The following is a 22337-nucleotide window of genomic DNA, read 5'->3' as shown; positions in this document are numbered from 1 at the left end:
TGGTGATAGTGACAGTGGAAAATGTAGGGTCTTGATCCATTACTTTAATGAGTGTACATGAGCCTGAAGCTTGATGAGAAATGGCACCAGGATGTAAAAAGTCTTACATCCTTTCTAATGCCTGGCCCAGAACTCTTCTACAGTATCTGCCAACTGGATAAAGAAATATTCAATATGATCAATTTCTATCAAGTTCAGAGTCCCATGCTTAGGAATTGAATCTTCCCTCTGCAACTTATGAATGTTGTGATCCTACATAATTTATAGCTGCCAATCTTGACACTATCTGGACAACATAAGCCATCAATTAAGGAGCTCTATTGGTAGCAGTATTATCCTAATTGGAATTTATTTTTTTAAACTAAAGTCTCTACAGACTAGTTATAGAGGCTATGACCCTCCTTGCCCACTTTAAATGCCAGCATGGCAGTGGGTGAACTGAGGAGGTGCTAATTGGCCTCTGCAATCAAAACCCATCTGTTTCTGCCCCTACACAATGCTAACAGTGGCACTGCAATGAGTATGGCAAGTTATAAATGCCAACATGCCAATAAGTGACTCAGCAATAAAGAACTGAAATTATTGTTATTCATTCAATGAATTGAACCTCCTTAGCTGTGGCTAATATTCCTAAGCCCTTTACTCAGCCCTAACCTCAAACACCACCTTCACCTCCCTGTTGCAGCACTTCTCAGAGAGGGAGGAGGAGAGAGAAGGTGCAGAGAAGGGTCAGGGCCTCACCTCCAGAAATTCTTTGTTGGCTTGAACTGGATTGCCTTCCTGACTGTTTCTCTTCTATTTCTTTTTCTTCTCTGCTGCTTGTCTGCTTCTTTCTATCCTCTTCCCACTCCCTCAGTGAGGTATTAAACTAACTCATTTCATTTCTCCCCAGATGAGAAGGGGGACCTTATTCAGGAAAAACAAAGTTCATTTAAAAATCCTTATAAAGGTATTTTGTATATTTCAAGAGAGTGTTAAGTAACTAGCTCAGAGGGAAAATCCTGCCCATCCTGGGTGTTAGGTCAGAGATTATTCATCCAGAATGAAAGTTCTCTCTCTCTCTCTCTCTCTCTCTCTCTCTCTCTCTCTCTCTCTCTCACACACACACACACACACACACACACACACACAAAGGGGGGGAGGGAGAGAGGGAGAGAGAGAGAGAGAGAGAGAGAGAGAGAGAGAGAGAGAGAGAGAGAGAGAGAATCAGATTTAACAAACCTTTATTAAGCAGCTCTTGAGGGTGGGGTGAGGTGCCAGTTTAGGAGAGGAGGCAGTTGCACAGGCTAGAGCTGTGCCCTAGGCAGGGGTGATCAATGCTCTAATGGAGGTAAAAGATTTTGCTGTGAGAACCCAAATGAGTCCAGCTGGGAGGCTTGCAAAAGTCAGCTGCAGCCCATTTCAATCAGAGCTTTGTTTTTCCCAGCTTTGTCAGTCGCTGATTGTCTCAATTTTGGTTAGCTCTGAATCAGCTGTTAGCATTGTGGCTCTCACCAGACCAGCTATGCTTCTATGTTTCTTAATAATAGCTCACATTTATCTAGTGCAGCTTTTCCACAGCCTCTCCATGCATTATTCCATTTTATCCTCCCACTATCCCTGTGAGTTCACTCTGGCAGAAACCAAGGACGGCTCAATGCTGAGCTCAGTGCTACCGCCCAGTAGGCACTCATTGTGTCTGTGTGGATGGCGTTGGCTGACCAGCTGGATGAGGAAATTACCTATTTAGGTTAAGTGATATTCCCAGAACCGGGACTGGAATCCAGCCTTCCAATATTTCTGTCTACTGTTCCTCTCACTCTGTCTTGATATACCACATGGTCAAGGACTAGTTATTCTCAAGGTCGAGTAGACTCTTCCCTGAAATTCCAAAGTTTACTAGAGTTGGCATATTTTTAATAGGGCCCATAATTTTATTCAGTTTTCATATGGATTTTCAGATTTCAAGAGAACAATCAAAGAAACTTCTTTCATCAGTATCATCACCATCATTATCAAAATTCATCTGGTAAAGAGCATAGACATCTTGAACATTGGCATTGATTAAAGTCACCTTTTTGCTTCTCCATTCCTTTGCCAAATGGACTTCTCACTCCTAATGGCCCTAAACTTCAAGAAAAATGATGTATATACATTTGATATTATATTTATACCAAAATTTTTATTCAAAAGATGATAATAGCCATAACCTTAAAGACATTTTTAAACATCACTTAATATCATTTTTGCATATCACCTTCCAGGTTTGCTGTAATGCACAGTGATGGTTATAATTATGGTTTCAGGATATTTTTTAAATCTTCTTTCATCAGTTACCAGTCTATCATATTTTCCATATTGTTCCATAGATATTATAATTGTCATTTTAATAATCACATATATCCTTTCACAATGATGCACCATCGTTTACTGAATTTTATACCTCATTGATGGGCATTAAGTTGTTTCCAGTTATTTGTTATTATAGATAACATTTCAATGAATATACTTGATTTATAAAATTCAACAATGTTCATAGTTAGGATATGGTTAATATTGCATTATGGATACTAGAATATTGTAAGACACCTTTCTCTCCTTCAAGAAATTTGCAGTTTTTCCTGGAAGGAGATAAATGTGCTGAGGCATGGAAGCTGTGTGAGAAGGTACTGTGTGATATCTTCACACTGAATAGACACTAAGAGCTGTGAGTCCTTTGAAAAATGTGTGAGTCAAGGGACATGATTGAAAGGTAGACAGAAAGGATGAAGTGCAGGTTCTTCTTTCTCTGTTCTTGCCTATCCCTGGGGACTGGGAGCCTGCTCTCCTCTCTCTCCAAGCAAAGCTACACTTCACTTACCTGCCGACTGATTACCAAGTCCAAATAAATCAGTGAGAGGAACAGGCGAGCCCCAAACTGTCAGAGGGAGGGATGAGATGAAGAAGTCTGGGGAGAGAGAAAACTCACGGAATTGGTCTCAAACCTAGGGAATGCACTGTGTCACTGAGTGGGGATTGGATCCATCTGATCAAGGGGCCTGAACTAAATAGAGCAGAAAACAGCCTCGGGACAAAGGCATGGGCAAGATGCGCCAAGGGGAACAGGTGTTCCTGTTTGCCTTGCTCTTTAGATGCAATGTAGTAAAAGTGTCTGGAAGCATATTAATCCTGAAGAAGTTTCATATCCAGGTAGGTAACCACCACTTACCAGTTATCTAAGGAGCTACTGTGTTTTGGGAGCTGTGATAGGCTTTTGAGTGCATATATGAATAAGATGTGGCTATTTTGAAGGATCTTATAATCCACTGAAGGAGACAGACTTACAGCAACTATCTATCTTATCTACAAGAGCACAATAAAATAAGTGTTAAACCTGGAGGAAGAAGTGGTACATCCTAAGTGAGATTCAAGAGAAGAGGGTGAGTGGATGTGGCATGGGAGTAGGGCTTTGAAGGCAGAGGATGGGAATAGACTGAGAATGGAGCAGGCAGTAGGAAGACATCAGTTTAGGCAAAGACCTAGGGGCATAAGTGAGCAGGGTGTGCTTGAGTAATCATGAGTGGTCCGTTATGAGGGAAATAGAAGCTCTGCCCAGAGATGTGGTGTGGGTGCTAGGATGAGAAAGTAGGTGGGACCAGGTCAGAGAGGGTCCATCAGTGCCAAGGGGTGTAAACTGAGTTCCTTGACCTTGGAGAGCTATTGATGAAGCCATTGAAGTTCCCCAACCCTCGGAAGCCCCAAACTTAGCTTGGGTTCCCTTCCAGCATGCTATTCCCCACAAACTCACTCCCTGACTGTGATCCTCACTGGGACCCCACTGGGCTCTGAGATGCCCTGGAGCAACTGGCTCTGGCCAGCCAGTGTGGCCCTTTGCCCTGCACACAGGCAAGCATGTCAAACTCACGGCCATTGGGCCGCATGCCTCCTTTATTTAATGAGGCATGCGGCCCCCAGGCCACAAGTTTGACATGCTTGGGTTAGCATCTGATTAATTAAGGGAAGAGAGGAGTCTAGGGTAAATCTCAGATTCCTAGACTCCATTGTGCACCATCTCCTGGATCTAAGTCAGTCGTGCCTTTCCCACCCCGTATTGGTGCAGAGAGCCCCACGTGACTGAGGCCACCACGTCTCCGGGAGATGGCTGAGTAAGCCTTGCATCATCTAGGTCACCAAGGAACCAAGCCACCGCATGGCTTGGAACCAGCACAGCCCAGGAAAGCAAAGTCAGGAGACTTCTTAAGGAACCCAGCTGGCCCTCTGCACTGTCTCCAAACCACGTGGCATTGGGCATTGTGCCCAGAACAAAAAGAGAACCAGTAGTGAAACTTTGACAATTAGGAGCAAAGAACAGAAAATATTTATTTCCCAGTTCTGAAATCTAAGACTCAGGGAGGCCTCATTTACACAGTGCATCTCTAAGAGACTGGTTCACTCAACTAAATTTAATTGAGTAATTAATACTTGTACAGCATTGTATCAAATGTTCTTTCAGATGCAAAGGTGAAACTGACACAGCTCCTCCTCTCAGGAACATACAGTTTTCAGTGGAAAATGAGACATAGCCCTCTGAGAATGCAGGTGACAGCCATAACTTTTGAGAGGAGGAATTGATTTCTTCCAGCTTGGAGAGAGATGTGGACGGAATGAGGCTTCAGGAAGGAGATATTTGAATCAGGGGAAAGGAGGCATTGAGGCCGGGGTGGAATTCAGGCAGGTGTATATGTGGGATGGAGGAAAAGAGCATTCCAGGTGATGGGGACAGAAAGGTTAATAGCCCAGAGGTGCAAAAGGGCAGACCGGTATGCTGCTGGAGATCAGAAATGCTGCCTTTCGTGTCTGTATCCTCAGTGCCTTGCCCCGTGGTTCAATAAATAGATATTGAATAAATAAATGAGTGAGTGAATAAAGAAGTCGTTTGATTGAGTTGAAGCAGAGGGAGCATGAAAGGAGTAATGAGAAATCATGTTGCAGAGGCCACACCTTGAATGAATGTAGCCTTCATCCTGCAGGGAATAGAGGAGCTACTGAAAGGTTTCAGCAAGGTTAGGGCATGATGAGTTGTGCTGAAGGCAGATTAACCCGATATGTGAGACTGATTTGAGTGAGGCAGAGAGACCATTTGCGATGTTATTGTTGGCAAGAGAGAATAAGCACCCGAATTAGGGCAGCAGCAGTGGGAATAGAGGAGGGGACAGACATGAGAGATAATAGGAAGGAAGAATTGACAACAGGCAAGTTGGGGGTGGGACATGGGAGGGAGAGAGAAGCAACAATAACAGCGAGATTTTGAGCTTGGATGGCAGGGAGGATGGTGATACCATTAACAAAAATAGGCTACAGAGGAAGTGGTGCAGGGTTGAGAGGGAAGATGACAATTCTGTTTTGCACACACTGAGATGTGGAGATGTATTCTTTTCTCCCTGGAACATGAATCAATTCTTTATCAGGAAAATGTATGAGGATGGTGAATGGCCTCCGCAGGCCAAGTGATGGCATCATTCCATTTTTATGGACTAGGTCAAGACCCAAGTCACTTCCTGAAGGCTGATTTTACTGACAAACTCTAATTGTGTTTTACACAGAAGATATTTTTGGAAAAAGTATCCTTTGTAATCATGATTTGAGACTTAAAGAAAACCCTCCTGGTGTTCTTCCTTTTCCTCATTATTAATGAATTAGGAGATACTCAAACCTAATAAAAAAGCACATAAAAGGCTCATAAGCAGCCTTCAGAACTTCTTCACCAGTCAATCACTTTCATTTTATAAAGCCAGAATTTCCAGTTTCTAAATATTATACAACAGCAATATTTGACTACAGTTTTAACACTCTATTTCAGCAACAACAAAAATAATGAATAAGCACTCTCTATAGACTGGTACTATACCAGACACTAAAAAAATAGTGATAAAAAGAAAAAGGCCACAATCTAGTGGGTGGGGATAAACAAATAAAATGATGTATACAGACAGTGTGGTATGTGTCGTAACAGAAATGTAAGTAAGCAAGAAATCTGAGAGCTATTTATTGTCTTTGAAGAAGGGATTGGGGAAGACTTCATAGAGGAGGTGACACTTTTTTTTTTTTTTTAATACTATTGAGGAACACTAATGGGCTAGAAGATGAAAAAAATGAAGATGATTGTAGAGTTTGGGTGGAAGGAAGAAGAGAGAATTAGGGGACAGGTCATTGAAGGACCATTTTATATGTGAAATTCTGAGAGACATGGATTTTATTTTGGTTAAATTTATACTCTAGATGGATCACTATAGCAGCCTTGTGGAGAATGTCTTTGAGGGATGTGAAATGGGGCAAGGACAGCAGTTAGATATACTGCCATAGTCCAGGTGACGGTGGTAAGGGTCAAAGGACACAAATAAGAATAAAACATAGAAGATAGTTTTAGGAGATAAAATCAATTGGACTTGTTGATTAATTAAGGAAAGAGAGGAATGTAGGGTAAATCTGATTCCTGGATGATGACCCTACCTATGGGAAAAGAAAATATAGGACCAGCAACATTTAAGGAGCAGATAGAATTTTGAGGTCAGATTTGGATACATTGAATTAAATACCAAATACCTTTAGAGCCATTTGGTTATAGCCCTCCAGTACGTAAATATATATTTACACATATTTGACCTGTAAGAGAAAAACACATGAAGCAACTTTTTTTAGGCATTGTAAAATAGGAAGGAAAGGTCTGTGATCCTTGAAAAAAGGGAAATACACATGGGCAGTATGTGGTGTGGCTTAGTGGTTGTTAGTAGTTGAGTATCAGCCCATGAGCCAGGAGGTAGTGGTTCGATTCCTGTAATGAAGACGTAGACTTTACCTCTTGATAGAGAAGAGGCAAGGTTCAAGAAGAGAATGTGGGACTAAAGGTATTCCTGTAGTCACATTTCTATCTCTCTCCTTCTCTCTTCCTCTCTCTAAAATAAATAAAAACATATTTTAAGAGTATAAAATATGTAATTACCTATATCATTTATCAACACTTAATGAATTATACATGTAATATCTTTGCAGTACACTGTTTGTATATTTTACCTGAAAAATATATAAACAAATATTGAACTCTAATTAGTAAATTTAGTTTTAGCAGAGATACAGATTAGGAATTCTGAAACTATTTTCTGTTTACTCTAGGCTGGAAAAAAATATCAGCAAATATAAAGCCAGGTTTCTTACTGTTGGAGAAAAGAATCATACATACAAAAAATGAGAAATCATGTGTCATGTGTATATATGAATCTATCTTTCTGTCATATATGTATATATTTTAGCTCTGTCTCCTAAGAAGCCTAGAAACAATGATACACCAGGAGCACTAAATGTATGTAGAACCCAAATCTTGGTTTCTAAAGACCATTCTCCATTTAAAGGAACCAGAGTTCCTTGGAGAAAGGCTGATTTCAGTCAAAAAAAAGACAAGATGAGCCTGAAACATCTTGTTCCATAAGAAAGTAAAAAAATGTTCAAAGAATGGTAGAGATATAGTAAAAGAACACAGAAGCCAGCTCAAAGGAGCTCCCACTGGCCAAATCAGGGCAATATGAACATCAAAAGGAACAATGACTATAATTGATTATAACTCACTGAATAAAATAGGAACTCATAATTTTTGCAGATATTAATAAATAAATATTTATTTAAAATGTAGCACTGCATTGGAACTCTTTCCTCAAAAGAGTTCCAATGAGTAAATATGGAAAAAAGAAAGGAGTTAAATGAATGTTAAAACTAATGGATGAAAGTTTGACAAAAGACAAGATATTTCTATATCCTCAAACTATTTACCTATCCTATCTAGTAAAAGAGAAACATGCAAATTGACTGTACCTATGCCCACAAGCCACGCCCACCAGCCAATCAGAGCAAATATGCAAATTAACCCAACCAAGATGGAGGCTGGGGGCCTCGGAGCTGGAGCGAGCAGGAGGCTTGGGTTGCCCCGGCGATGGAGGAAGCCAAGCTTCCCACAGGCCTGTGGCCTCCGCTCAAGGCTACAAAGTTTCAATTATAGGAGACAAATAAATCCCAGATACCTGCTTCCAGCCGGCCTGGCCTCTGCTCACAGAGGTACTGGAAAAAAAAAAAAGGAGGGGCTGGAAGTTGGGTCTGGGGGGCTTGGTCAGCCTGCAAACAGCTATCAGCCCCTCACCCAGGCTGGCCAGGCACCCCAGCGGGACCCCCCACCTTGAAGGGGCTGTGGCCACCCTGAAAATGGCCCTCAGCCCCTTACCCAGGCTGGCCATGCCCCCATGGAGTAAGAGTCCCCACTGGGGGGTGTGGCCAGCCTTCAAACAGCCATCAGCCTCTCACCCAGGTTGGCCACACACCCATGGGGTGAGGGTGCCCACTGGGGGGCTTGACCAGCCTGCAAACAGCCATCAGCCCCTCACCCAGGCTGGCCAGGTGAGCGGTTAGGATCCAGCAGTCCTGGATTGCGAGAGGGATGTCTGACTGCCGGTTTAGGCCCGATCCCTGTAAACCGGCAGTAGGACATCCTTTGAGGGGCCGCAGATTGGAGAGGGTGCAGGCCGGGCTGATACCCTCACCCCCACCCCTCCGTGCAGGCATTTCATGCACCAGGCCACTAGTAAATTACATATTAGTTACAAAGGAAGAAAATGTACCTTAACAAGTGAAAACTGGCAGGTGCCACCTTAATCAAGAAATCAGATTTAACATCACCAGTATTAGAATAAACTGACACCATGGAGAAAATGCACATTATTGTGACACTACTGAAATTAAGTCAACAAGGAACAGAATTAAGTATAGATTGTGAGAGTAAAAGTCTTTATTGGACTAGATGAATGGAGCTCTGTGAGATTTTTTTTTTGAAAGAAGTTCATGGGATCCATACAAATGCTCTATCATGCTTGTTAGAATCTCTTAGTCTAAAGAATGTTGGGCTCTTAGGTGAAGTTAATTCTCTTGGGTTTGGATGGGGGAATGAGTAGGATGAGATAGGAGAGAAGATGGAGAAGTGAGGTCTCCCAGGAGTGGCTGTGCTTAGAGAGGACAAGAGGCCATGCTGGGAATAAGTGCCCCAGCCTTCCTCTGTTCTATGAACCAGGATCTACTCTTGACCCATCATTCGTCAAGGCGACTTTTGAGGTTCTCGTTCAAGGTCAGGCTTAGAATGCTACACTACTCAGCTCCAACTCCATTCTAAATGCTTTCAATAAGTGTTATGAAAGCTGTAGCTGGTTTGGCTCAGTGGATAGAGCATCAGCCTGTGAACCAAAGGGTCCCAGGTTTGATTCCCATTAAGGCCTTGTACCTTGGTTGCAGGCTATTCCCTGGCCTGGACTCACGCAGGAGGCAACCAATCGATGTGTTTCTCTTATATCAATGTTTCTTTCTGTCTTTCCCTCTCTCTTCCACTCTACCTAAAAACCAATGGAAAATATCCTTGGTTGAGGATTAATAAAAATAAGAATTAAAAAAATGTTACAAAATATTTTAGATGCAACAAATTATACAAAGAATAATTATGAATTCCTGTGTGTGTTAGTTTTATGTTACTACATGGCCAAATCACAAGCTTAGCAGTTGAAAACAATACCTATTTTTTAGCTCACAATTCTGTAGGTCAGCAATCTAGGCATGGTGTGGCTGGGTTCTCCTCCCAGGACCTCACAACACTTAAGTCAAGGTATCAGCCAGAATCACTGTTCATCTCATCTATGGATCAAGGTCCTTTTCCAAGCTCATCCAGGTGGTTAAAATAATTCAGTGCCTTGTAGTTGTAGGACAGAGGTCCCCATTTCCTTGCCAGCTGTCAGCTGGGACTCAGCTCCTAGAGGCTACTCTCAGCTCCTTGCCACATGTCCCCTCCTCCTTCAGTCCAGCAACAAAGAACCCTCCTCATGTCAAATCCCACCCACGCTTAAATCTTTCCCACAACAATGAGTCCAGTTCCTTTTAAAATGGCTCATCTTATTACCTTGGGCTCATCTAAGATAATCTTAAAACCTATCTCAAAGTCAACTGATTTGGACCTTAATTTGGGCCTCCAAAATCTCTTCACAGCAATATCTCAATTAGTGTTACATTGAATAACTTAGATTAGGTGTGTGTATACCAGGCAGTAAGAATCTTGAGGACCCACTTAGAATTCTACCATCCACACCATGAATCCACCATTCAGCTGGAGAAAGAATATCCTAATTAGCTGATACCCCTATGTGCCCCTCCCTCCCCTACCATACTGAATGTAGTGTTTTTCCATCCTTTATGCTTTTCTTATATATGTATGTCCCCCTAACCAATGTAGAGTCTTTATTTTATTAATATAAAAACATGTTTTGAATATATATATATATATATATATATATATATATATATTAGTGGCCCGGTGCATGAAATTCGTGCACAGAGGGGTGGGGGTGAGGGTATCAGCCCGGCCTGCACCCTCTCCAATCTGGGACCCCTCATGAAATTATCCATGTTTATCTGCATAGCTTTAGCTCATTTCTTTTCCTTTTTTAAATTTAAATTCTTTATTGTTTAAAGTATTACATAAGTCTCCTTCCCCCTCCCCCCATTGACCTCTCCCCAGCTGCTACCATCCCCCAGCACATGCCCTCACCCCCCTAATGTCTGTATCCATTGGTTATGTTCATATCCATTGGTTATGCATATGTTTATATGCATATAAGTCCTTTGGTTGATCTCTTACCTCCCCACCACCACCACCTTCCCTATTAGGTTGAATGGTCAGCTCAATGCTTCTATGACTCTGGTTCTATTTTTGTTCATCAGTTTATGTTGTTCATTATATTACACAAATGAGTGAGATCATGTGATATTTATCTATCGTCAACTGGCTTATTTTGCTTAGCATAATGCTCTCCAGGTCCATCCATGCTGTTGCAAATGGTAAGAGTTCCTTCTTTTTAACAGCAGCATAGTATTCCATTGTGTAGATGTACCACATCGTTTTAATCCACTCATCTGCTGATGGGAACTTAGGCTGTTTCCAAATCTTAGCTATGGTAAATTGCGGCGCTATGAACATAGAGGTGCATATATCCTTTCCGATTGGTGTTTCTGGTTTCTTGGGATATATTCCTAGAAGTGGGATTATTGGGTCAAATGGGAGTTTCATTTTTAATTTCTTAAGGAAACTCCATACTGTTTTCCACAATGGCTGCACCAGTCTGCATCCCCACCAGCAGTGCATGAGGGTTCCTTTTTCTCCACATCCTCTCCAGCACTTGTCATTTGATGATTTGTTGGTGAAAGCCATTCTGACAGGTATGAGATGATACCTCATTGTCATTTTGATTTGCATCTCTTAGATGATTAGTGACTTTGAGCATGTTTTTATATATCTCTTGACTTTCTGTATGTCCTCTTTCGAAAAGTGTCTATTTAGGTCTTTTACCCATTTTTTTATTGGATTGTTTATCTTCCTTTTGTTAAATTGTATGTGTTCCCTGTAAATTTTGGAGATTAAACTCTTATCAGAGATAACATTGGCAAATATGTTCTCCCATGCAGTGGGCTTTCTTGTTGTTTTGTTGATGGTTTTTTTTTTGCTGTGCAGAAGCTTTTTATTTTGACATAGTCCCATTTGTTTATTTTCTCCTTAGTTTCCATTGTCCTAGGAGCTGTGTTGGTATAGCTCATTTATTTTCACTGACATATAGTATTTTATTGTATGACTATATCATGCTTTATTCATTTTTCTATTAATGAATATATAGATGGTTTTCAACTTCATGTGATTGTGAATGATGCTGCTATGTACATTTCTATATATGTTTCTGTACATGTTTCTAGGCATTCAAGCATATACCTAGAGGAAGGGTTGCTAGGTCATAGGGTATGTACATCTTCAACTTTACTATATATCAGCAAATTGTTCTCCAAAGTACTTGCAGCAATTTGCACACCATTCTAGCTGTTAGTTATTAGTATTTCAAATGATCAACTTACTGTCATGTATTGTGTTTCAGTATTATAAAATTATAGGTCAGGTATTATTATCATCCCTATTTTACAGATGATAAAACCAGGACTTAGATACTTAAGTATCTTTCCTAAAGCCACACAGTTAGTGACAGAGTCAGGATTGGAATTCATCAACCAGAATCCAGTGAATATCCTCTTAATCACTACACAACATTGACTCCCTCTTCCCCCATTGAAAATGGGGTGGAATGCAAGAGGGGAGAAAGAGAATGGGTAGAACTGAGACCCAGATGTGTGTCCCTCCCTCTACCTCATCCAGACATTCTTGGGATTCCACCTCCTGGAAGATGAGGCTAAAATCATACCATGTAGGAAGAAGAGTTCAAAATGATATCCTTCTTGTAATCAGGGCTATTTACCCATGTCATTCATGCCCTGCAGACACATGCTCTACAGTTCTAAAGTCAAGCAGATCTCAATTTGAATCACACTCCACCACTAGCCAGGGGATTTTGGAGCAAGTCCTTTACCTTTTCCAATCATCAGCCTCTTCATTTGTAAAATGGGATAATGATAATAACTACTGACAATCTGTATTCAGTTGAGGTAAGTGAAAATTCTTGCAGCAAGCCTGGCACAGAAGAGGCACTCAGTAAAAGCTGATGGATTGAATCCTTGCGGGTAGGAGATTTCAAAGCCTCAGGAGTTCCGTTCAGTCTTTGAGATCTGGATAAGCTAAGCCTTAAGGATGCAGTAACCCACTCATGGTAGGACTGGCCCCAGCACTATCAGCAGGTCCCAGGAAGGTCCGCAGCAGTTACATAACTATGGGAAAGCATGTTGAGTCACATGGCATAAAAAGACCTCAGGAACTCTGAGCAAGGGAGTGGAATACCATGTGCTGTTAGCCCCAATCTATGGCCCATGTCACTCCAGCAAGCAGAGACTGAGTCCTCACTCATCCAGGAGAAAAGCCATGCGTGTGGTTGTGCCTGATCTGGTGAGGGAGAGACTGAAAGCAGCAAGAGCCTGTAGAGAAAGGCATTGACATTTGCTTTAGCTGAAGTCAGAGATATGTTGACAATGTCTTATGGGGCAAGCAGAGTTCACCTTTCTAAGACAGCTTCTCAGTGACATGATTCAGAAATGTATACACGCAACTTTTGTCTATTTATTCTACCAACTACCTCTTTTTAGAAGGGGTGGGGAGGCAAGCTGGGGCCTGAATTATGCTAACTCCAATGCCTCCAGACCTGTGCTTGGTGCCATATAAAGAGCAAAATGAGGAAAACCTGGCCATGACTCTCGGCGACTCTGGCTCCTGCTCTGTGCAATGCCATTTGCAAGGGCACTCCACAGCTGTGTGATCCTGGTCTATTCATTCCTCCAGGATTCTCTCCCTGCTAGAAGAGTCTCATCTCAGGAATGAAGACCTCTGAACCTGTAAGATAGATAGCCCATTCTCTTGTTCCTGACTAAAATGCCTCTTAATAAGGAATGCTACTAGCATTGAGAACTCAGATAAGCAAGGGAGGTAAAATGATGGGATGATCTGTTGGTAAAACCCCAAGCATGTAATTGATTGAGCCCTGGTCCTGGCCAGGCTGCAGAATAAGTGGGAGGATAGTTTTCATGCATCACATCTAAGAGGGAAGGAACCATGAAGGCAAAGGCCCAGAATTCAAGTGCATCATCCGCCTAATCCCACTACAGATTTTAGCTGAAACTAGCTTCATCTGGCTCCAAACTAGATAGGAGGCTCCAAATGCCCTGTACCCTGGTGAGGGTATGACTGATAAGAAAAAAATGGAGCAGTACCAAAGCCAAAAGTCCAACAGTCAGATGATTAAGTCATTGGGGATAATGGAAAAGACCTACCTCTCATTCTGCAATGGAATGCTATTGAAACCCAGTAGTCAAGTCTTCAACAACATGAGCCATTACAGTTACTGAAAAAAGGAGAAAAAAAGAAGAGGGCAGGGGAGATAGTCCTGCTTCTCAGACACACACCCCAGGATCCAAATCTTTTAGGGGGGAAATATCACCTATTTATATTACCTTTTCTGTGTGAGAATGGAAAAATTCGGGTTTGTTGTTTTCAGACTTCAGGTAATAGAACTTTTCCTTCTGGGATTGTGCTGGAAGAATAATGGCAGCAGGACGGTCCAGATGTGGGGTGTTGCCTCAACACCAGTCTGGGAAAATAGTACCAAGTGATAATAAGCTACCCTTGGGGTTAAGCCCCTAATTAGAGAGGCAGATGGCCCTGGTTCCAAAATGTTTCTCTGTGCCTCTATCACAGTCTGGCTGTGGGTGAGTCACTTCCCAGAGCATTTCAGCTTTCCATCTGCAAAATGCAGGGACAGTCTTAAACCTGAACATGAGGAGGGGAGGGAGCAGGAAAAGTCTAGAACTTCAGATTCAGTTTGGCTTCAAGAAGAAGCAATCAAGGTATCCATTCTTTTCTTTGATTGAAAAGTATTCACTTCTACATTGGGTGACAGATTTTGCCCCAGCTCACCTAGGCCTAATTTCTCTCCAGGGCTGAGTTCCATAAAAGATTCGGTCTATGCAAAGGGTAGCAGAGTTTAGAAAACCAATCCTTCATCCTAGCCTCCCAAGGCATGATTTAAATAGTGCCTTAGCAAAATAAAAAATATGAGCACATGTTATTACCCTTTGGGGTCTCTGGCAGAGTCAAGGCTATAAAAATATTGGTAATGTTGATTGAGTATTTTCTGATTATAAAAGTGATAGGTGCACATTTTTAAAAAAATAAATGCTCAAAACCCATAAAGAGGGTAATAAAAAATTATCCATAAACAATGGCTAATAATTTGGTTCCAATCTCTCTATATGTAAATAAAATAATAAGGTCAGATTATGTGAATCCAATTTTACATCTTATTTTTTATACTTTATACTGTGAGCATTTTCCAGGGTCATTAAATATTCTTCAGAAAGATGATTTGTAATTGTTTTATAAAATTTCTTTCTAGCGTACAATTATAATTTATTTAACCTTCACCCATTTGGAGACATGCATGCTGTTTCCTATTTTTCTCTCATATAAATAAGGATGTATTTAAGGTTTTATATGTGAATTTATGATTATTTCATTAGGGTAGATTCCTAGAGGTGAAATTACTGGGTCAAAACTAGCTGGCTTTCCATATCAAATAGCAGAAAACAAAACTCAAATTGGCTTAACACAAAAGGGTTTTGTTGTCACATACAAATTAGAATTCTAGAAATAAGCCAGCTTTCAGGTTGACTGATTCACTGATTCGGTGATGTGGTCAGGAATCCATTTTCTTTCTGTCTCATCTGTCAACAACAAAGGCAACTCTATTCTTGGCTGACTTCCCTTCTGGTTGTAGGATGGCTACCAGCCACAGTCAGAACTACTAGTACAGACTTTCTCAGTCACATCTAGTGGGAGGGAATACATTTCTGTCTCTATAGTCTAAGCCAGAGTTTTGAGATTCACCCTGATTGGAATATAGATCCTATACTCACCCACACATAAATGACTGTGGACCAGGGGTTCAAATGTTCTACTTGGCTTAAATCAATCAGAGACTATCCGTGGAAGCGGCAGGGGCCAACTTCCTCTAAACCAGCGGTTCTCAACCTGTGGGTTGTGAACAATGAAAACACATCCTGCATATCAGATATTTACATTACGATTCATAACAGTAGCAAAATTACAGTTATGAAGTAGCAACAAAAATATTTTTATGGTTGGGGGTCACCACAACATGAGGAACTGTTTTAAAGGGTCGCGGCATTAGGAAGGTTGAGAACCACTGATGGACCCTTGGAGGAGGATAAATATAGATAATATTAGGAAGAATGCCAGAAATGAGGGCTAGATAAGCACACCAAATATTTACTCTAAGAATGAATTTTTAAGGGACTTGATGTGAATTTCCAAATTATTTCCCATAGGGTTGTACCAATGCAAAATCAGCAGTGTGTTAGAAGGTCTGCCTGACTATACTCTCATTAGCACTGATTATTTTATTTAAAAATAAAATTTTAGCAACCCAATTCCAATTTGATGGGCCCAAATAACAATACATCTCTACATACATTTATATTTCTTTGTTTATTATTATGTACTGGTGGCCATGTAGGATTCCAAAGCCTTGATAGTTAAATTCTGACTATAAATATTCTGAATAATTCCAAGCCTCAGCTGACCTACTCTACCTCTGACCATTGAATAAAAGATGGGACCCTGTTTCTACCAGTGAGTAGAGTCTGGGTTTAGCCTCGAGCTCTTAATTAATGTTCACTTAGTGAGTGTCTGGCACCCATAATGTCCACTGTGCTTCTAGGAAGATGATTCTCTCCTAGCCCCAGCCTCAATTCCTACTTTGCTCTATAGGGTCCCATTGGGATTGGCATTCTGATATTTTGCTCCATGTGGGAGGGAAGGCTGAGTAACTTTAGATCATTTTCAGTCAGTCTTTTGTTTGGTTTAAGCAGGGAAGGAAAGCTCTGCACCCAAGGCCCTGGATTGCTGTTCTCTGAAAATCGGAGAATTTCCACTGGGTCCTCTCCTTATACAGTAGATTGAACCTCAAAATGCCATCTCAGCCCTGCCAGTGTGGCTCAGTGGTTGAGCATCAACCCATGAACCCAGAGGTCACTGGTTCAATTCTCGGTCAAGGCACATGCCAGGGTTGGGGCTCGATCCCCAGTAGGGGATGTGCAGGAGGCAGCCAATCGATGATTCTCATCGATGTTTCTATCTCTCTATTCCTCTCTCTTCTTCTGTCTCCAAAATCATATTTTTAAAATGCCATTTCAGCATCAGACTGGACCAGTGTTTGTGACATAATTTGACTGCTTGCAAGGCCAGCTCTACAGCCAGGTCAGTCTCTCTAGAACTGGCCCTCATGACTCTTGTCTATTTCCATCTCCCTGCAGCCCACCATTGCGTCACACCCTGCATTTTTCTACAGCTGACCTGATGCAATACTTCCAATGGCATGGAAGTCTCCTCCTTCACCAAAAACCACTGCTTGGCCCCTTTTGGAACCCTCTGCCACTTAACTTCCTCATTCCCAGGAATGAAAGTATAAAAGAGGAAAAGGTGTGTGTCATTAAAAGGTAGAAATGGGTTCCAGATTACAATTTAGCTACCAAACAAGTCTCCTGCAAGAGTCAACAGGAAGGGAGTCTCAATTAACTAGGTTGTGGTATTCATGATAGCAATATATGCCATGCTGAGCTCAGACTTAGGCTGCCCAGGCTTTCCAAACAGAGAAAGAGAGTTCACAGGGACTTTAGAAAAGTCCCCCCGGATGTTTCTGAAATGCACGGAATGCTGTAGCTAGCAGGGACTTTAAAGATCACCTCCATTCATTCTACTTTTCAGTAAGAAGTGCCAACCTTGAACTAGTTGCTGTGAATATAAACATGAATCAGGCATGGCCTCTATCCCCAAGAGTGGAAAGGCCAGGAAAAACAAATGTATGTAAAAAGTGATATTAGTGCTGTGATAGACATGTATTCATCTGAGGCACAGAGAAAGGAGAGTTCAGACCAGCTTCACAGAAGAGGTACCCTTGAACTGATTCTTGACAAGTGCACAAGTTTTCTCCAGGGACACAAAAATGGCATGGGGTGTGCTAAATATGGAGAGAGGCTGGGAAAAGCTGGAAGGCATAAAGCATGCTAGTATATTCTGACAAACTAAGTAATTCGATGTTACTAGGGCATGGGTCATGAGGAAGGAGGTATAAGAGATGGGGCTGCAGAAATTGATCAAACAAGCAAAAAAATTGTTGAGTTTATACTGTGCGCCAGAAACAAAAGGACATATTTATTTCAGATGTCTGTGTGGAAACTGAGTGAAGTGCCACAGTGAAGGTGAACAGGAGGTTATTGTCACAGTCTAGGGTATAAGATAGAAGAGGGAAAGCATATGAGAGATGGTGAAAATTAGAATGCACCAGACTTGGTTACCAGTTGGATGGGGAGACTAGGGAATAATGAGTGGTACAGGAAAGTTACTAACATTAAATCATTTATTCATACTATCATTCAATCATTGATTTTTCTACTCAATAAATATTTGAGGGCTTGTTCCTTGCTAGTTGGGCTTGAGGGATTCTCTGTCTTTATGAAACCTACAGATAATTAAACAAGTGATAAAATAAGAATGATTAGTGTTATGATAAGGGAGGTACAGAGAGATTAGGGGTGATTAATCTTGTGTAGGGGGCAGGTGAAGCCTTGCTGAGAAAGTGATGTTTACACGAATACATGAAAGATAGGTTAAAGTTAGTCAGGTAGGGACAAGGGTGAAGGAAAAAGTGTTCACAGAGAAAAATAAGTTGTGAAGGTGAAGATCTGGAGGAAAAGAGTGTGGCACATGTGGAAACTGGAAAAGGAGAAATATGACTAGAGTGTAGAAAAAGAGGGTGAGAGACAGGATATGAGGCCACAAACAAAGCTGGATCCAGAAAGTAAATGCTTGGTAAGCAGTTGAAGAATTCAGACCAGATCATAAAAGGCTGATAAACAATTTTGCAGAGTGCCATAACATGCTGTAAAGTCTCTGGACTCTGCAATGTGGCTTGTTGGGTAAGTGGCATGATCAGATGTGCATTTGGAAAAGATGATTCTATCTGCATTGTGGAGAATGATTTGAAGAGGAATGAGACTTGAGATAAGAAGACCAAATAGAAGATTGATATAACACTCTAATGAGATCACAACCAAATTAAGGGAGCTAGCTGGGTAGTGCCTGGGCTATCAATCTATGAGTGGTAATGAAACCTCACTAAGTTTCTAAAACATCAATGGAAATATGTCAAGATAGAGATAATTGTACATTCCTATACAATTTGCAGGAACGAAGCAGAAACATTATATATGATTGAAAAGAATGCTTTGATAAGCCACTGTGGTCATGGGGAACACCTCACTGCCACTAGGGGAAATGGTAGACTAACAGCAGATGATTTCTGAATTATTTTGTGGGGAAATATGCAAGTATGGGGCCAGGGCTGAATTGTTGAAAAACAATCAACATATATAAAAGCCCAGTGACTGGAACGGCGAAACAACCAGAAGGACCGGTGGCTATGACATGCACTGCAGCAACCAACCAGCCTGATCCAGGCCCCCATCGTCCCCCTTCCCCCACAGCCAGCCCCACCCCCAATTGGTCCCCAACACCCTGATCGGGGGCGGGGCCACCTGGCCAACCGCCCGCAGCCCCTCCCCCCTGCCAGCAGGCCCGATGGGCCCCCATCAAGGCGGGCCAGCTTGGCCCCACCCATGCAGAATTCGTGCACCGGGCCTCTAATAGCACAGAAGTCAGAAAATATTTTCTTTAAAGAACAAAATTGTAAATATTTTAGGCTTTGTTGGCTGAATATGGGTTGTCACAGCTACCAAATTCTGGTGTTATTTCATGAAAGCAGCCAGGGACAACACATAAATGAATGGGGAAAGGCTGTGTTCCAATAAAGTTTTGTTTACAAAACTTGTGACCAGCCCACTGGCTTTAGTTAACCAACCCCTGCAATAAAAAATAATTTGAGCTATCCTTCCAAAGGTGTTCCTTCTCTGTGCTTTCCCTCTAAATAAACAGTGAATTTATACTTAAACAATGTTATTTTGAAGATAGGCCAAAAAACTACCCTGCCTGGAGAACCCACACACTTGCACTCACCCTGGAACTGTGATAGACAATGGTGATGTGGATTATGGCAGTGGAGGAGAGAAGTGGATGGGCCCAAGGTCTATTTAGGTGGTGGCATTATTAGGGCTTGGTGATTGGTCAGATGTGGTGACACAGAGGATGGAGTTAAGAAAGACTTCTGTATTTCTGGTTTTCCCCACTGGTAGCATATGGGGTGACAGAAGAGAGGGAGCTGTTTGGAGAGCAGGGATGAATAGAGCACTTGAGATGTTTTTAATGGAAGTGTCTGAATGACATAGAAATGAAGATAAACTCTCTAGTAAGAAGTGAGATTTCTGAGCCTGGAGCTTAGGAAACAGTTCTTGGGCTGTAAATATAGGTTTGAAAGTCATCAGTCAGAAAATGAGTGAAATAATTCAGAAACCAAGAATGGTAGAGGGCTAAGAACAACCCCTGGAAATACCAGCATTTAAGGGACAGGTAGGGGAAGAAGAACCAGAGAAGGCAATGGAGTAAAATCAGACAAGTGTGGAATACAGAGCCAAGGAAAGTGGGTTTTAGGAAAGGAGAGTGGCCAGGAAGGTCCAGTTTATAAAGGGAAAAAGAGAGAGCAGAGCTAGAGAGAAAGGGTAGTCCTGAATGGTAAAGACATAAGCATCTAGCAATGTCCCCAGTCCCACAGCTCACTTTATGGAAAGGAACACAAGCCTCCTAATTCTAATCCTGGCTCCCATATTCCCTTTCCTCTTTCTGCAGCAGAGGCAACTAAGGAGCAGGACTAAAGGTCTCAGGTTAACATCCAGGGCCCAAATGCAATGGGGAGGAGGGTTAGGAGAAACCTGGCTTCCCACCAAGAGTACCTGAGGTGCTAAGAGATAACTATTAAGTAGGAGTTCCCTTTGCTTGCTCAGACCTCTAGAATGTCATATTCCTGAGGACCAGGGCACCCTGATGGGCCCGGCTGATGTCCCTGCCTGCCTCCCCTAGTCATCCCTACCATCCCTTACCATCTCTTCCTTCAATGCCTCCTCCTCTGGGACTGCCACCATTTCCAAAAACGCCAATGCTGGTCAAGCCCAGGCAGACCAACAGGAACCATCTAGTTTATCAAAGAAGCAGGGGGACAAAACTAATTAATTCCATCCCCTGTAAGGTGAAGAAAACAGAAGTTGTAATGAGGAAGCCCTGGCCGAGCTGCCCCTGCTATCCAGCAAGAGAGGAAGTGTTAATTGCAGCAATAAGCCCCTGCTGAGGTCCAGCAGGATGAACATAACTGACTTCCCAACCTGCCAAACTCTTTCCTCTCTGCCTTCAGTCTCCAGGAGGGCGTGGGGAAGAAATTCTGGGGGTGGGGGGGGGCATCCACCCCAGAAACTCAGCATGCAGCCCACACCCTCTTGAGACTGTGCATAAACTTAATGGGACAGCTCAGTGGGATGCACTGGGGATGAAGAACTGAGCCCATTACCCCAGTACAGCTTCAGGGAGGCCCCTGGGAATTCGACTATGGTAGAGACTCTCTTGGGTGTGGAGCTTCCTGGTACTCATCTAGAGGCGAGATACAAAAGGGGGTCTTTTCTCTGAGCCGCCGGTGAAGTGGCTCTTACATTGAGGGAGTTCCAGTATTGCCCTTGGAGCTCCTTCAGATGTCAGTGATTTATGGTCCCAAAGTGTCATCATTAAACATCATATTGAATCACAAAACATTAGTGATTTGAGCATTTAGAGGCACTGCTGGTCCTAGTCTATAAACTGGGGAAGGTATAGGATTGTTTCTTACCTACATTGCCATGGCAACCAGCGTGCAGCCTGAGAGCAATCCTGGCAAAGTTCCCAAGCATCTGGTGGGCAGAGAATGTTTGAATCTGTGTGTAACTGGTTTATGGAGCAGTCAGAACTCAGTGGGGTGTGTGTATAAAATAATTGTATTTTTTCCAGTCACTGCTTCCATCTTGCTCTGTACCCTCCTTTTCCTAATACATCACACATCCTTCAGTAAGACCTGGGGCAAATTCCCTAATTTTCTAGTCACTTTGGGCTCTTAAAGTGCAGCCCAGGTTAAAGTTTTTTAGCGGACTTAAACCATGCCTCTTTCCCCTCCCTTTGGCACAAGTTTAAGCTGCTTGTTAGTTTCCTATGGCTGCAGCAGCAAAGGTCCACAAACTGGTGGCTTAGAACGACAGAAATGTATCGCCTCACAGTTCTGGAGGCTAGGACTCCAAAAGCAAGGTGTTGAAAGTCCATTCTCCATCTGAACGTGCTAGGGAAGGAGACTTTGCCTCTTCTAGCTGCTGGTAGCCCCAGATGCTCCGTGGCTTGTGGCAGCATCACTGGTCTTCACATGGCATTCTTCCTGGGTCTCTTCACACCGTCCTCCTTCTGAGTATGTCTGTGTCCAAATTTCCCCTTTTGATAAGACACCAGTTATGTTATTAAAGCCCACACTAATGACCTCATTTTAACTTGATTACCTCTAAAGACCCTGTTTCCCAATAAGGTCCCATTCTGAGGTACTGGGGTTTAGGGTTTCAACATATCTTTTGGGGGGTATACAATTCAGCCCAGAACAAGCTTGAGCCTAGGACTCTGATCTGACTTTCTAGCTTCGCTGAGGTGGGAAGGAAGGAGAGAGAGAAGGACAGGGGTCTCTACATGGCTGGCCACGTATTGTGGTCCTGTCTCTGCTGCTTGTGGCTGCTTCCCTAGTTTACAAAGACTGGCCATTGCAGCCCTCCCTGCAGCGAGTTTCCAGTTATGCTGT

The sequence above is a fragment of the Myotis lucifugus genome, unplaced genomic scaffold (genome assembly GCF_000147115.1).
Source record: "Myotis lucifugus unplaced genomic scaffold, Myoluc2.0 scaffold_10, whole genome shotgun sequence".
Classification (NCBI taxonomy): Eukaryota; Metazoa; Chordata; class Mammalia; order Chiroptera; family Vespertilionidae; genus Myotis; species Myotis lucifugus.
Note: the sequence above shows the minus strand (reverse complement) of the source record.